The sequence below is a fragment of the Humulus lupulus genome, chromosome 3, assembly GCF_963169125.1.
Source record: "Humulus lupulus chromosome 3, drHumLupu1.1, whole genome shotgun sequence".
Lineage (NCBI taxonomy): Eukaryota > Viridiplantae > Streptophyta > Magnoliopsida > Rosales > Cannabaceae > Humulus > Humulus lupulus.
Window position 1 is genome coordinate 122,427,656 of NC_084795.1, and position 11,101 is coordinate 122,438,756.

Consider the following 11,101-nt stretch of genomic DNA (forward strand, 5'->3'; position numbering starts at 1 on the left):
CTTGGTTATTCTGGGTAACAGTTTGAGTCGTGGCTGCAACATCTATTACCGCTGCAACGGGATGAATAGGGATCTGGCTGGTTCCTGCAACAGAAGCTCACGCCTCCTCTAGGTTAATCCATTCTTGAGCTTGTGCCAAGAATTCGCCCACACTCTTAACTCCTTTTCTTTGGAGTTCTTGCCACAGGTCGCCCCCGACGAGGATTCCTGTCCTCATTGCCATTAGCTTAGAGTTGTCATCAACATCCCTAACTCATGCAACGACATTGGAAAATCTACGTAGATATGCTTTCAACGTCTGGCCAGGTTGTTGCTTTACATTGGCCAATGAATCAGTTTCAACCCGAGCTACCTGTGAAGCTCGGAATGCTTTTTTGAAATAAGAAGAAAACTTCTTCCACGAGTTTATGGAATGCCTCTTGTATTGCTTAAACCATTGCCTGGCTGGCCCGACCAGAGTTGTAGGGAATAAAATACACCATAGATCAAGCATAACATTGTGAGCCATCATCATGGTGTTAAACATTCTGAGGTGATCTGACGAGTCTCCATTTCCATCAAATTTTGATAGGTGTAGCATTCTAAAGCCTATAGGAAATGTGGCTGCCGCAATATTTGGAGCGAAAGGCTCGAGCTCCTCATCTGAGTCGCAATCATCTTTTTCTTTTCCAGATAAAATCCACTTCATTTGCTCTTCCATTAAGGCTAGTATTTTGAGGGTTTGGTCCTTGGTCCTTAGGTTACCTGGGGGCTGTTCGACAACTCCCATCCTATCGTATGCGTTCGATGGGTTATTGTCCCTCCAAGCTCAAGCTTGGTTTTGTGGGGCATTCCTGTTATCACGTACTATGGACGGACCTCCTTCTTGTCGAGTATAGCTAATATCTTTTTATTCCGAGCTGGATTCCTTTTATGCAAATTTAAACGATCGCACAAATTGGGTTGCAGATCATACCGAGGGCTCTGTTCTGAACTCAAATGATTTCTTAGGTCACCCTCGGACCTACCGCTACGACGATTTTCAGTCTAGTAGCTTTCATTTGCAAAGCTTACCGCTCGCGGTTGGGGTCGACGATCTGAATTTTCGACACGTTTTTGTGGGACGTAAGTATTGGCAGATGGGGGAGGATTTCTCCTACTGTCTCGTTGAGGACGAGGTGGTGTCAGATGTCTTATAGGTGACAGGGGATGCCTTATTGGTGAGGCTATCCTCATTCCATCAGAGCGGACTAAATTAGCCCGCCTATGTTCTACTCCAATGTCTCTAGTTCTTTGTGCCTAGTGATCCGATCGCGGCGTAGGAGGGTTTGTTGGAGCATTTTGTCTTCCTGAGCTTGTCCCAACCACCCCTCATGGATTTTCATGGGCATTCCTAGGGGCCGATGAAGAAGCCACCGAACTGGGGGTTGCAATCCTAACCGACCAACTGACATGCTGACGACCCCTATGATGATCGTTGGGTCGAGCATTCTGGCGATCTTGCCCCGTAGGTATAGAACTTGGAGTTGCGATTCTGACTGATCGACTCAGTTTGGATCGGTTATTCCTGTGGGACTTATGAGACCCACTCTGCCTCTTTCTGACATTAACGTCGGTTGCCAGAGGGGGTAATCGAGCCAAAACCTCCTTAATCTGCCTATTTGCCTAAGCGAGATGGCTCCTCAATTACATGTTTTCCAACTCAATGATAGTTAGGTAGTCTGGATTTGGATTCAGCGGCAATGGCACCGACCTACCAGTGTCGCCTTGTCCTGCCAGTTGTTTTCCCAGACGTTTCTGAATCTCAGGGCCACGTTCGTATGGAACATCGATATGATGGGCCTCCTGCCCACCAGGCTATTCTATCTTATTATCATGCATTGAGCGAGTGAGCACCATGATGCGAATCGACTGGAATTTTTATGAAGCACTAATTTGCTCTCAATGATAGCGCCAAACTGTTGACGCGATTTTTCGCCAACAGTGTATTAAGAAATGATAAAGGCGGATTAGTGCTTCATGGTAAAATGTAATGAAAAACATCAAGAATTCACTCAAGAACACATAACTTTTACGTGGTTCATTGGTTAAAATCCACCTAGTCCACGAGTCAATATTATTGTTGTTTCTCTCTATTCTGGCAAAGTTTCGATATTACAGAATTATATCCCTTTTCCTGTCCAATATTCCCAATATTTATAGGGGAATTCCATGGACAGGTTTGGGTAACTGCATGAGTCAATCACGCATTTACATAATGTCTACATTCAATACAAATAATTCCCATTTATATTTGGATATGATTTGATCACAAAGTAAATATGTCATATTATCTTGGATAATAAATAGGAGAGCCTGGTCATGAATAAGCGTATAAGCAAATCTCGAATCTTTAAGAATCCCTTAGTATGCAATATGCGTTATATCTGAATCACCCGAGTTGTGTATCTTCCACTAGCTTGTGTTCTGACAGCTATTCGACCCCGAGCTAGTGCTTTGATGACTTATCTTATTAGTAGTTCGTGGTAAAGTGAGGACGACTAACACCAAGTTTGAACATTACGAATCTTGAGTTGTCCATATATATAATAATCAGATATTCTACATGACTACTTTTCCACGAAATTATCTGTCAGTTGTACTCGAGCTGAGTGAATGAACTCATGAGTGGTCGTAGCACACCACCAAAAAATCCACGCATTGGAGGAGAGTTATGTTTAGGTCCATATCGGTGGGGTGGCGACTAACTTGCTGTTTGGGGTTGAAACGAATTAACCTAAAGATAGTAGCAGCCCGATCTAATTCCCTGATAAGGTATGGTTACCTTGGCCAGAGGGGTCGGTTGCTGCGCCAGAAGCAGCTCGGTCAGGATTGGGTCTCTGGTCTGCTTCGGGGGCCCACCTTTTTCACACGAGAGGCACCTCGTCCTCTTCCTCCTCGGTGGGTGGCAAGGCCTCTAGAGAGGAGGGAAGCTCAAGGATCACCGGAAGAGGAGCCCGAGTCCTCAGGGCCAGTGTTTGACCCTCACCAATCAACTTACAGGCCAGCATCATGACCTCATTCACGACCTGGCGATAGTCCTTTTCACTAGGGGAAGTCTGGACAGCTTCTCATATTGACCTCTGACGGTCACAGATTTTCCCGTCCTAGCCAATATGGTGGCATGAAAAGAAAATTCAATCAGGACGTGTACAAGAAAAATATTTTAAGTAAAAGAAATCAAAGTTCCCGAGCTGGATTTACAAAGATGGAAGACATACGAGGTCAATTGAAGTAACGGTGTTCGTAGTTCCTAAAGCCATTCGACATAAAGAATAAATCTTTATAGTCATTTGGATGGCTGGGGAGCTCAATGACAGAGGTGGAGTTTGGAAACCGTGTGAGGTAGTAGAACCCGTCATTGCGTCCCCTCTGGTCGGGGCTTGCCTTGAGGAAGAAAAAGTATAATATGTTTGCCGGGGTGGGGACCTCCCACTCATGTCTCAAAAACAAATATTTCAGCCCCGCTAAAAGCCTATATGAATTTGGGGGGAGCTGAAAAGGAGACAATTTTATGTAGTTTAAGAAATCTATGAAATACTGGTCCAGGGGAAGGAAGGCCCAACCTTCAGGTGCTCATCACTCCAAGCTGCGTAGTCGTCCTAGAAAGGAGCACAGCTTCGTTCCCCTTCGAATACAGGTTGGGAGAGGAGAGTCCCAGCTTCGATCTCTATGTTGCGGCTCAACATAATCTTATTCACTTTCCCCTGAGTCGTGATCTTGGAGATGATGTGCTCGGCCTCGAAGAACGCATTGGGGTCGATGAGAACTTCCTTCTCCACTACCGGACTGAAGTGCAGAATGGGAGAGCCAGGGTTGACCTGCTTCCTTTTGTCCTTGCGTTGGGTAGATGAGCACGCAGATTTCTTCTTTGGGGGGGGCCATCAGATCGCCTGATGAAAAAGTGGCCTAGTTAGTAGGCAACCTAAGATGATCTATAACTATGTCGGGAAGGTACATACGAAATGGGTTATTTCTGTTATATGAGCTAAACTTAGCTGAAACCCATCGCGTGGTGCCACACGATACCCAAAGCTACGCGTCTCAATTTCTTCACAGTCCCCTGATATTTAGGGATCCATTGTCAAAAATGTCAGACCACTACTTTCCTTGGGAAGCAGTTTAGTGCAAAACCATCCAAGAAAACGTAACCCCTAAGCTATCTAGTTTTAAACCTAAAAGACCCTTCAGTTTCCTTACCCCGAATGGGTATTCCTTAAACCAATTAACCATTAGGGTTACCCAGATTTACCCAGAAATTTCCCCAGTTTTATGGACATCGTATCTATAAACACATGTTTGGACTCACCCATTGAACATAAATCAAAACCTATTCCCTATGAACATTTAGAAATGGCCTAATGGTAACTATAATAAGTGTTGTGGATGAACATGGTTAAGAACAAAAATTTCATTGGAAGAAATAAAAAAAAAAAGGAAAAATTTTCAAAACAAGGGAAGAGATACTTATAGGAAATAGGTTCACTAATTAGAGAGAGTAGACTCGGCAATGGGAAGCTCCTAGAAAGCTTCTAAATGTCTGGGCACGATGAACAATTTTGGGGATTCTGGGAAGAAGGGAAGCTTGGAAGTTCATAAAAGGGAAATTTTTAAATGCAAAGGTGGTGAGGTTTGAAATCTGGTCATCTTATTTATACGTAAATTACCGATTGTAATCTGGGCCATCCAATTTGGTTAGCTCAAGATCCAAGGGCCAAGAATAGATAGACCAAATGGCAGCAAAAAGTTGACAAGACAATTATTGCAGTCCTCGAAACCCGAACATACGCCAATTGTAGAAGAACATGTGTCCAGTACTCGAGTAGTAGGCAGGTATGGTTTTATGTAGCAGAAGTTTAAAAGCCCCTACTGTGTAGGTCAAAAAATGATGACATCATACACGAGCAGGAGCTTGGGATGCAAATGTTGTACCCTAATCTTAGCACGAGTTCATTCACTCAGCTCGGGTACAGCTGGCAGATAATTACGTGGAAAACTAGTCAAGTAGAATATCTGATTATTATCTATACGGACAGCTCGAGGTTCGTAATGGTTAGACCTGGTGTTAGGCGTCCTGAATTTACCCCGAACTACGAATAAGATAAGTCATCAAAGCACTAGCTCGGGGTCGAATAGCTGTCAGAACACAAGCTAGTGGAAGATACATAGCTTGGGTGATTAAGATATAACAATTATTGCATACTAAGGGATTCCCAAAGATTCGGGATTTGCTTATACGCTTATTCATGACCAGACTGTCATATTTATTATCCAAGATAACATGACATATTTACTTTGTGATCAAATCATATCCCAATATAAATGGAAATTATTTGTATCGAATGTAGACATTATGTAAATGTGTGATTGACTCACGCGGTTACCCAAACTCGTCCATGGAATTCCCCTATAAATATTTGGAATATTGGCCAGGAAAAGGGAAATAATTCTGTAATATCAAAACTCTGCCAGAATAGAGAGAGAAACAACAATAATATTGACTCGTAGACTAGGTGGATTTTAACCACTGAACCACATAAAAGTTCTGTGATCTTGAGTGAATTCTTGATATTTTTCATTACGCTTTACCATTAAGCACTAATCTGCCTTTATTATTTCTTAATACACTGTTGGCGAAAAACCGCGTCAACAATAAATAATGTCATATATTATAAAAGAATGACACAAATATATTTAAAATATTAAGCTAAAACATTGTCTATCATTTTAAAAGAAATAAATAATATCATACTTTTTATTTAAAAAATTCGTTATCCTAAGAATCCCTTACATATTTTTTACATATAAAAATACGATGCATTCTAGTTTCAAAATAAATTATTTGATGTTGTTTATTAGTTTTAAATTTAGTGTTCATAATAATTTAAATTTTGGTATTTTTTTTTTGTTTTGATTTATATATTATATATGGTGATCTTAATTTTAAAATTAAATAATTTTTTTTTAGTAAAAATATTCAATATAATAAAATATTATTAAGAAATTCTAAACCAATATGGCTCATTTATTATGGATTTTTTTAATTTTTATTTATCTTATTTTGATGACTTTATTATTTTTTAATTTTTTTTACTTTATGTAAAAATCTAACGATGTTACAAAACAATAAAAAAAAAATGTTGAATCTAACGAAACCAACAATTTCTTTTAAAATCACATTTACATTATAAACATATATATTTATATAATCACACATTACATTCTCCTTCACTTCATCAAGACCCCATCCAAGTTAATGTCAAGCCCAAAACCATCCTTTCAACATTCAACCCAATTCTCCAGTAGGCCCAAGACCAAGTTCTTCAACTCGAATTTCGTTGGTCTCCAAATGCTTCAACAACAAAGCTCATTTCTTTCTCCATGCTCCAACATTCTATTGCACAAACTTTCTCTTTTTGTGACATGTGGTTAGTTTTGAAATCTTCTGGGAATCCTATGGTGATACATGGCCATGTTCACTTAGCATTTGGAGCCATTTTCCCACTACTCATCACACGTAAAATACTCTTTTGGGAGCAAAGGTTCATTATAAATAGGAGCACAAGCAAGTGTAAAAAGCATTAGAATTAGAAAATTCACAAGGAGCACTTCCTCCTTAGAAATTTTTTGGGGGGGCAGATCCCCTCATGAATTTGTCCATTTAACAAGTTAGTCCTAGACCACTTAGCTATAGAGTCAAATTTATAATTATAGCCTCTAGGAATATAGTAAACCTTACAATAGTCAAAGGATCTAACACAATTTAAAGCCTCGAACATGAGATGGTTCAAAGACCAATCCGAGAGAGTCCCCTTCTTCATTTAGAAAATCCTCAAGGAGCACTTCTTGCTTTTTTCTATTTGACAAACTTGAATTAGAGCTTTTGTTTCTGCTTCAAGAGCACTTGAGGCCCTAAAGGAATGACCACTAATCAATGAATACCCCCAAGAAGGTGATTCAAACAAAATGATTCCCGAGTCAACCAAATTGTTTTCGTAGGAAGCATCCACAAAAGCCGTATCCATGTTCCTGATACTTGGTTTCTGTCCTTGGAAGGACCTTTGCTTGTGCCTTCTTCACTTTGATCATTCGCCAAAGTTGATTAAAGCTCCTAAAAGTTAGGCAGAGATTTTTCAATCACTTTGTGTATGTCAAAAGACCCTCCATTAAAACAAATATCATTCCTCACTGACCAAATATTCTCAAAGACATAAGCTGTAAATGACAAAATTCTTGTGAAATTAGCTCTTGAATCTTGCTCAGTTAACCATTCAATTAATTTTAGACATGAATCCACAGCTATTGCATCACTTCTAATGCCCCAAGGAGAAGCTAACCAAATAGCTTTAGTTGCAGGACAATTTTTGAAGAGATGAATAATTAGTTCTTCAGCATTATTGCATAAAATGCAGCTAACTTATATTGAGCTAGAATGCAAAAAACTTAGCTTTTCAACAGTTGGCAGAGCATCAATTGCTATGTTCCACATCTATAATGTATGTCTCTCAATAGATTTACATGACCATAGCCTATTCAACATCTCCACTTTCTCATTGAATCTCACCTCTTGATCCAAATAGTATGCACTCTTTATATTGAACTTGCCATTTTTTGTTGCAATCCAAATACACTTATCCTCCAATGGCAATGAAGAAATTTAATGCTAGCTATCATCAAAGCAGTTTGAGGCTAAAAACATTGGTAGAGTAGTGACTGATTCCAAATCCGAGTACCTGGAAGCATCAACTCACTCACCATCTTGTATTTGTAAGCTTCTTATGATAGCGCTACTGGATTCCTATGAAATTGCAAAGAATAATCCTCCAACTGAGGCATCCATGGATGATACCAAATAGAAATTGAGTTTCCTAATCCAACCTGAAAAGGCACCCCTTAAGCATCAAGCCTCTAGTATGCATTATAGATCTCCAAATAGAAGAGCTAAAACTAGTAGCCTAAGTTTCCCAAAAGGATTTATTTATGCAATATTTAAGCAACAACATCTGCACTCATGGTCTATTGATTTTAGAAGCCACAAACCAAGATAATTTAGCTTTTAAAGCTCTATTTGCATCCTCAAATCTTCTAAACCCCAGACCACCATTTGACTTAGGTTGGCACAAGTAATCTCAGGATTTGAGCAACAAAAACCTCTCCTTGTCAATGCCTCCAACCCACCAAAACTTTCGCATCATAGCATCCATCTGACGACAAGTTTATTTTGGGAATTTCATAGGCAACCATGGTTTAATTAGGAATTTCTATAGCAACTGATCTGATAAGCGTAGTTCTTCCAGCCCTTGATAAGAACCTATTACGCCATCCTTCCAATGAGATTCTCAACTTTTCCTTTAAAAAATCAAAGTCTGCACATCTTTGTCTCGATAGAAAGATTGGGCTTCCCAAATAATGGTCCTCCTCCTTTTTGAGTTCTTTCATCCTCATCTTCTCCAAAGGCCTTTCCTGAATTCTTCTATTCATGTTTGGAGATAAAAACATAGAAGATTTACTTAAATTAATCTTCTGCCCAGACCAAGTTTCATACTTCAAAAAGATTGCTTGTAAAGTTTCTAAATCCTTGGAATTTGCTCTATAAAAGAAAAAAATTGTCATCTGCAAACATCAATTGAGACACCACCGCATTATTTGCAAAATTTTTAACCCCATGAATCAAATCTCTTCGCTCCGCTTGCAGCAAAAGTTTAGAAAGAACCTTACCACATAGGAGGAAAATAAAAGGTGACATAGGGTCTCCTTACCTCAGACCTTTGCTGGGAGTAATTGCTTTGATAGGGGAACCATTTAGTAAAACAGAGTAAGTAACCAAGGAGACACAAAACATAATAAGGTTGACTGCTCGGTCATGAAACCCATTTTCAATTAAGACTCTTCTTAGAAACTCCCATTCAATCAGATCATATGCTTTGCTCATGTCAGTCTTTATCGCCATTAAACCACCATTGTCTATCTTTCTTTTGATCAAATGCATGACTTCCTGGCCCAAAATAGAGCATTCCACAATCCATCTACCAGGAATGAAAGCGGCTTGATAAGGACCAACAATTCTATCCATAATCAATCTTAATCAGTTGGACAAGATTTTTGCCAGTCTTGTAAGAATAAATACTTAGGCTAATTGGCCTGAAATGGTCGAAAGAGCAAGCATAAAAAAATCTTTGGAATAAGGCATATAAATGAATGATTCAAACTTTTAACAAATCTTCTCGACTGAAAGGCTTCCTGAACAAAATCAATAATCAAAGGCCCAACACTCTCCAATTCTGTTTGTAGAAAGCTCCAGTCATCCCATCAAGACCCGGGGCACTATCTGCGTTCATGCTCCTAACAACTTCCTGTATACATTCCAGGGAATAGATTTACATCATTAATTCATTCTTCTTAAAAGACACCTTATCTTCAAATAGAGCATCAATGTCTTCTGAAATGACAGGAATAGTGGAGGAAAATAAGTTATGAAAATTAGAGTTGAAGTACCTTCCTATCTCCCTTTTAGACGACAACCATCTGCGATTCATGTCTTTAACATTCCATATGAGATTTCCCTTTCTACAAACAACAGTGGATGCATGGAAGAACTTCGAGTTACGATTCCCATGTTTTAGCCACATCTCTCTAGATTTTTGTCTCCACACCTTCTCATTATGAGAATAAACTTTGGCAATCTCATTTCGGATGTTATCTTTTTCACTAATAGAATATTGAGAGATATTCCCATTTTGAAGAGCTAATAATCTGTCCTCCAATTGCTTTAGTTTGGAACCATCAACATCAAAAATGTTCCTGCTCAACACTTTCAAAGCTTTCATAGCTTCCTTTAATTTCTGGAGCAGAATGAAGCTCTTGTGGCCCTCAAATTACTGCTTCCAAGCTTCAATAATAACTAAGGAATACTCCGAGTACTCTTCCCAAACATTAAAGAAGCGAAAAGGAGAACCCCCTTTTTCAACATCAAAGGAGGTATCAAGCATAATGGGAGAGTGGTAAAAAAAAAGTGGTGGGGAGAGTGTGAACGCCAGCTTTAGGAAAAGAGAGACACCAATCTATTGAGCACATTGCTCTATTGTTGCACCAGGTGTAATTTCCTCTAGAGTTTTTAATCTCAACTCCACCTGTCAATTCAAGAAATTTTTTAAGGAACTCACTTTTCTTTCTCTGAGTCATCATAGCAAAAATTCTCTCATTATCATGAAGAGTCTCATTCATATGACCAATTATGACTCAAGGCAAACCACAATTTAATATATGATTCTGTAATCTATCCTAGAAGTTAGCCTTTTCATTCATATAAGGGGAACCATATGAACAAAAGAGGGCCCACTCCCACACCCTTGATCCTTTTGAAGAAGGACATGGATGACATCTCTATCAACCATCTAATCATGTAGCCGGAACAACAACATAATTCATAAAGCCTAATCTTCTAGCTTTCATCTTCTTCACATCAAACTTTACTTTGGTTTCCATGAGAAATAAAACTTGAGGGTCGAACCTCGTCAACAAGGCTCGGACCGCCGTTTCTACCTGGGGTCTTGCCAACCCTCAGCAGTTCCATGCCAAGCACCTCATAAGGATGGTGGGGGCATGCTTTGGGCCGCCTCCTCTCCGTTTCCAAAATTTGGTTTGAAAGTGTCATTAACCTCAAATAAATCCTTAGCAACTGTTACGGTATCTCCCCTGGATCTCGATTTTTCCCAGAAGAAGATTGATTTCTCTTACAGTTTCTCCTTTTGTTACTCTTCGAATTCGAAGACTTGGGTCTTTCTTGCACTCTAGGAGAGTAGTTGAGAGTCTGAATATCATTATGTTGCAGCACTAGGTATTTTAAATGCTGAATAATTCCATTGGTCTTGCCTTGAATATCCACCATCGCAGACTCACTTGAGTAGGGCAAAAAATTATAGAAAACTTGGGCTTTTTGCATTTTGTGGACCAAAGCATGGAGAATATGTTCTGAAAGAGAGGTTGGGTTGCCTATTGTAGAGTTGGCATCTCTAAACACAGGGACTTGGTCCAGCCCAAAGATATTGGATAAACCATCAAGCCCAACTATCTTGCAAATTTT

The 11,101-nt window shown here is 39.5% G+C and overlaps 1 long non-coding RNA gene across 1 annotated transcript; it reads right to left on the minus strand.

Moving 5' to 3' along the window:
• Nucleotides 1–7,248: 7,248 nt before the first annotated feature.
• On the minus strand, nt 7,249–10,872 carry LOC133823112 (uncharacterized). Its single transcript, XR_009888145.1, has 2 exons — nt 9,514–10,872; nt 7,249–9,371 (listed from the first exon to the last, which is right to left on the minus strand). It is a non-coding gene; the product is annotated as an uncharacterized LOC133823112 (long non-coding RNA).
• Between the last annotated feature and the right edge of the window lie 229 nt (nt 10,873–11,101).